Genomic DNA, 6,229 nt, shown 5'->3' with positions numbered 1-6,229 from the left:
TCTTAAAAGAAAAGGTGGAGAGCAATTGATGAAGACACCAAACATTGACTTCTAACCTCCAAACTCATGCTCACAAATGTGTACAGACACAGAACAACATGCACACACACACACACACACACACACACACACTTAGACACACAGAAACACACATACACAAATAAATAAAATAAATTATACAAAGCTTACAGTATATTTTAATGATAATTCATTTTCATTGATATGAGGAGAATCTCAAATTGATTAGAGTCAATTTACTTGAATAAAAGACACATTAATTCCATGAAAGTGTTACCATGAAACATGACAGTCACCGAAACTTGAGTGCTTCAAAGATTGTATAAACAATGAAGTAATTTCTCAACTCAGGATCCTTAGCAAGAATCGTACATTCATGAGAGGTGACATATAAGACTTTGTTCTCCACATCCTAAAAAACAATCATTGAGATAAGAAAGGATGGGGTTGTTGATAACAGGATCTTCTCTAAGAGTGTTGCTGATTTAAGTCGTATGGGGGTTTGAAGGAGAATGTCCCCCTTAGATTCAGGTATTTAAAATGGTGGTCTCCCATTGTGGTGCTGTTTGGGGATGCTATAGGCAGGTGCAGCCTTTCTGGAAGAAGTATATCACTGGGGTAGGATTTAAGGGTTCATAGACTTAACCTCACTTCCAGTTTGCTTTTTCTTGCTTCACGCTTGCAGTTGAAACTGTGCTAATGCACTTTCCATCTCCTGCTGTTATGCCTTTTTGCCATGATAAGCTGTTATCCCTTTGGAACCATAAAACCATATAAACTCTACATAAGTTGCTTCTCATCAAGGTTTTTTTTTTTTAAATCACAGCAACAGAAAAGTCACACATATAAGCTGAGGCCGTCATATGTCCATAGAGTGCATGAGCATGAAGGTACATGCCTGCAATCCTAATACTCTTGAGGCTGGGGCAGGAAGAACAAGTTCCAGGCAAGCCTGGACCATATACCAAAATCTTACAACCTGACACAAAATACAACAAATTAACAGGGAGTGGTTCGTAAGGGCAATCATTCACAAAGCACTGTCTATCAAACCCCTCAGGTAATCCCTCTGGGAACAAGATGGCATCTTACCTCAATGATGTCCTTGTCAATGTTAAGAGACAGGATATAAACTTCAGGTTTTTCCATTTGAAACATCACGTCTGTGTCATCCATACTTAATGTTACACCCACTTAACAAAATAAACAGTGGAAATTCTTGAATCAAAACATTACTTTTAAAAAGTTTATTTAATATTTTATTTTGCATGTAAGGGTGTAGCTGTTTTTTTTTTTTTGCTACTTTGTGGGTTCTTTATAGCTCCAGCTTTTAGTATCTTTTCATCCCCCTAACACCAGATATGGGAGCAAAACAGGATAGAAGGGAAAGAAGGCAATATATTATCGGTAGACAATTTCCTCTTGATTTGGGGGTGTTTAGTTCTTTAGAGACATTTTAATCTTCACAGTCAGGACATTTAATTTTTTATTCTTTCACTTTTGCACAGGAACTTGGCAATAGCAAAAAACAAAAAAAATAAAAAATCAAAAAACCAAAAAAACAAAAAACAAACTACTAAAAGCAGGCACCATCCCGCACCATGTCAGAATGCCTTAGTTTTTATATTACCTGTAAAATGTCCCAAGAATCAAGAACTGGACAATATAACAACAGTTTTCTGCAGGAGAAAGTTTCACGCCCCTGATAAAGTAAGAGGTAAATCATAGTCAGTAGCTATGGACAATTTGAAGCAGAACCATATCCCCCACTGGAATGAAAATGAAAATATATTCCCATAATATTTCAGTGCTTTTCAAACAAAACAAAATTCTTACTATATATGGATATTGTTCTTCATATATGTCTGTGCACTACTTGTATACACTAACCACAGAGGCCACAAGTGAACCTCAGGTCCCCTAGAACAGAAGTTACAAACAGTTGTAAGCTGCCATGCATTACTGGCAACTTAACCCAGGTTCTCAATGTACTTGATGACTATGACATCTGTCTAGCCCCACCAACAGCAATTTAAGAAAATGCAAAATTACAAGACAGTATAAAAGAAAGAGCCCATAATATGCACTGAAGAAAATATTAGAAGACCTTGATTCTTGTAACTAAACCATTGTTTCTATAAGAACATAAACATCTTATGCACAATAAGATATCTGGATTTCATAACATATACTGGTCTGGAACAGAGTGTCTTAGGCAGCATTTGTTGGCATTCCTGGTAGGACAGCATGTACAATAAATTCACAGTGCAAGTGTTTGGTGTTCAGAACCAAGACTCCAGTGGACTGGAATGTGCACACACTGCTAGGACAACTTGGTTCACTTCACTTTTGATATTTAATTAATGTTTGTTCATTGTGCATTGAGAATATTTGTTGCCATATTTTCTTCAAGCCCTACATTCAGTCTGATAAACTCCCATGGGATCTCAACCCACAATATAGGATGGAGGAAGCTAGACGATGAGGCCAGCCTCCAGAATAAAAGACGAAACTTGTAAAACATGTTTGTCAGCTCAGTCAATGTCCAGAAGATATAAAAGAATTCTTAAACCTTAGCAAAACAGATAATATAATAAATCGTGTGTGTGTGTGTGTGTGTGTGTGTGTGTGTGTGTATGAAGGGGAACACTGGGGGTAGGTGAAAGACATACTTGCAGTCATGTGGCACTGGACCATGCATTTAATAGGAGGATATCATAGACAGCCAAATAAACCTATTAAAAAATGGGGCTAAACAAAAATTCTCAGCTGAAGAATATCGAATGGCTGAGAAGCACCTGACGAAATGTTCAACATCCTTAGTCAACAACTCTGAGATTCCACCTTACACCAGTCATAATGGCTATGATAAAAAAAAACTCAGGTGACAGGAGATGCTGGCAAGGATGTGGAGAAAAAGGAATACTTCTCCATTGTTGGTGGGACTACAAACTGGTACAACCCTTCTGGAAATCAGTCTGGAGGTTCCTCAGAAAATTGGACATTGCACTCTGTGAGGACCCAGCTATACCTCTCTTGGGCATATACTCAAAAGATGTTCCAACAAATAACAAAGAATAAGCAGCCTTATTTATAATAGCCAGAAGCTGGAAAGAACCCAGATGCCCTTCAACAGAGGAATGGATACAGAAAATGTGACACATCTATACAATGGAGTACTACTCAGCAATCAAAAACAATGACTTCATGAAATTCATAGGCAAATGGAATGAACTAGAAAATATCACCCTGAGTGAGGTAACCCAATCACAGAAAAACACACATGGTATGCACTCACTGATAAGTGACTATTAGCCCAAAAGCTGGAATTACCTAAGATGCAGCCCACAGACTACAGGAAGTTCAAGAAGAAGGATGACCAAAATGTGGGTGCTTTCACTCCTTCTTAAAAGAGGGAACAAAAATGTCCATAGGAGGGGATATGGCGGCAAAGTTTAGAGTAGAGACTAGGAACGGCCACTCAAAACTTGTCCTACATGTGGCCCATATATATACAGCCACCAAAAATAGATTGATGAAGCTAAGAAGTTCATTTGGAAAGGGACCAGACATAGATCTCTCCTGAGAGACACAACCAGAGCATGTCAAATACAGAGGTGAATGCTAGCAGCAAACCACTGAACTGAGAATGGGACCCCCTTCGGGGGAATTGGAGGAGGGATTGAGGGAGTTGAAGGGGCTTGAGAACCCCATAAGAACAACAATAACAACAACCAGAGCTTCCAGGGACTAAACTACTACTCACAGACTATACATTGACTGATTCAGGCCTCTAGCTTCGTATGTAGCAGTGAATAGACTTGTTGGGGCACCAGTGGAAGGAGAAGCCCTTGGTCCTGCCAAGGTTGTACACCCAGTACAGGGGAATGTTGGGGGGGCGCTGGTAAGTGGGGTGGATGAGGGGAACACCTTTATGGGGGAGGGGGTGGAAATGGGGGCTTATGGACAGGAAACCGGGAAAGGGAATAACATTTGAAATGTAAATAAAGAAATATATCCAGTAAAAATAAAGAAAAAAGAAGGAGGATATCTGTGAGTTCTAGGCCAACCTGTTCTATATAGAAGGTTCCAGGACAACTAGAACTGTTACACAGAGAGACCCTGTCTCAAAAAATCAAAAATAAACAAAAATGTGTATTGATTTTGTAGAAGACCCATGTTCCAAGACTAAACTTTGGTTATTCACAATCACCTGTAACTCCAAATCTGGGAATAAAGGTATTGCTCTGTCCTTTGTGAGAACCTGTACACAAGACACTCACATAAATACATATGCATAAATGAAGTATTTTCATTTTTTCTGTGTGTATTGTGTGTATGGGTTGCCCACATGCATGAATATGCACCACCTGTGTGTTTATTGCCTGAAGATTCAAGGAGAGGTAGCTGAATACTCTAACGCTGAAAAGGGTGCAAGCAGCTGGAAGCTGTCTCTGTGTACTGGAACCTAACCTGGGTTTTCTACAACAGCATCTAGTGTTTGTGACCTGTTGTTAACCATCTCTCCAGACTCAGGAAATTTTTTTTTAAAAAGTATCAAAATTGTGTGGTAATCAATTCCTTTCTTCAAACATTCTGGAGACAGTGAGAGAGGGAAGTCTCTGTAATTTCAATGTCATCCTAGTCTACATATCAACTTCCAATCCAATCAGGAATAGACAGGGAGACCTTGTCTCAAAATAAACAGAGCTGGAGAAAAAGTGCAGTGGTTAAGATCAATGACTACTTCACTCAGCACCCACATGGTGGCTCACAACTGTCTATACCTACAATTACAGGGGATCAAACACCCTCCTCTAGATTCTTTGGACCATTTCTGTGTGTGTGTTTATATATATACCTACACACATATATACATATACACATATATACATATACACATATACATATATACATACACACACATATATACATATATACACATATACATATATACACATACACACATATACACATATATACATATACACATACATATACATGTGTGTGTGTGTGTGTGTGTGTGTGTGTGTGTATGCCAAGTCTAGTATGATCCAGGCACAGATAGAGTGTTCTCCTGAAAGAGGGCCCTGGTTTGAGCCTTGAAAAGTGTATATGGTTTTTGAGTGCATAAGGCTTGTCTGTGTAACAATGTACATGATTTCTTGAGCCATTAGTAGTGGAGAACTCTTTCTTTCTGAGGCATGTCTTCCCTGTTAACATTTATGATTTCATGGTAATTAGAAACAGCACAAGTTCTGAAGTCCAGGAGTAAAGAACATGGCTAAGTCTCAGCAAAATGGTAAATACTAGGACATTCAGGATAGCCCTTAAGGCTATGAAAAAGAACTCTAAATGCACATGAGTTTGAAAATACATGCTATCTCTACTATATAAATAAATACAGTTACAATATGAATTCAGTGAGGGGCTTCATGAATCTAAAGGAGCAAAGTCAGCACTACTAAGATCTAGCTTGTCAGAAAGATACAAAGACAGGCAAAAAATGGAGGCCTATTCCCAAGTTCAAGTGTGAGCCTGGGAAATAGTGAGTCCAGGCACAGGTGTAGTAGCAATGGTAATTTCAGGATAGTGTCTCATCCAACTAGCTTATTGTCTGTGCTTACAAAAGTCAGGCAGACTTCTGAATTATCTTGCAATGTTAAGAAAAATATTTCCTTGCTATCTCCTAAGAAACAAAGGGATGGGTTCAAGGGATGCTGATTCACAAGATAATCTAAAGGAAACAAAGAGTAAATGACTGGATTGATATGCAAAATAAAAGACTGAACCTGTGTTCTGCAAAAGATGAGCTATGAAGAGAATTTAATTATTGTAATTTTCACAAATTTTTTTTATTAATTTGAGTATTTCTTATTTGCATTTTGAATGTTATTCCCCTTCCCGGTTTCTGGGCCAACATCCCCCTAATCCTTCCCCCTTCCCTTCTCTATGGGTGTTCCCCTCCCCATCCTCCCCCCATTACCGCCCTCCCCCCAAAAATCATGTTCACTGGGGGTTCAGTCTTAGCAGGACCAAGGGCTTCCCCTTCCACTGGTGCTCTTACTAGGCTATTCATTGCTACCTATGAGGTTAGAGGCCAGGGTCAGTCCATGTATAGTCTTTGGGTAGTGGCTTAGTCCCTGGAAGCTCTGGTTGGTTGGCATTGTTGTTCATATGGGGTATCGAGCCCCTTCAAGCTCTTCCAGTC

This window comes from Rattus rattus, chromosome 1, assembly GCF_011064425.1.
Source record: "Rattus rattus isolate New Zealand chromosome 1, Rrattus_CSIRO_v1, whole genome shotgun sequence".
In the NCBI taxonomy this organism is placed as follows: Eukaryota; Metazoa; Chordata; class Mammalia; order Rodentia; family Muridae; genus Rattus; species Rattus rattus.
The sequence above is the reverse complement of the archived record's forward strand: the minus strand, read 5'-3'. Positions refer to the sequence as shown.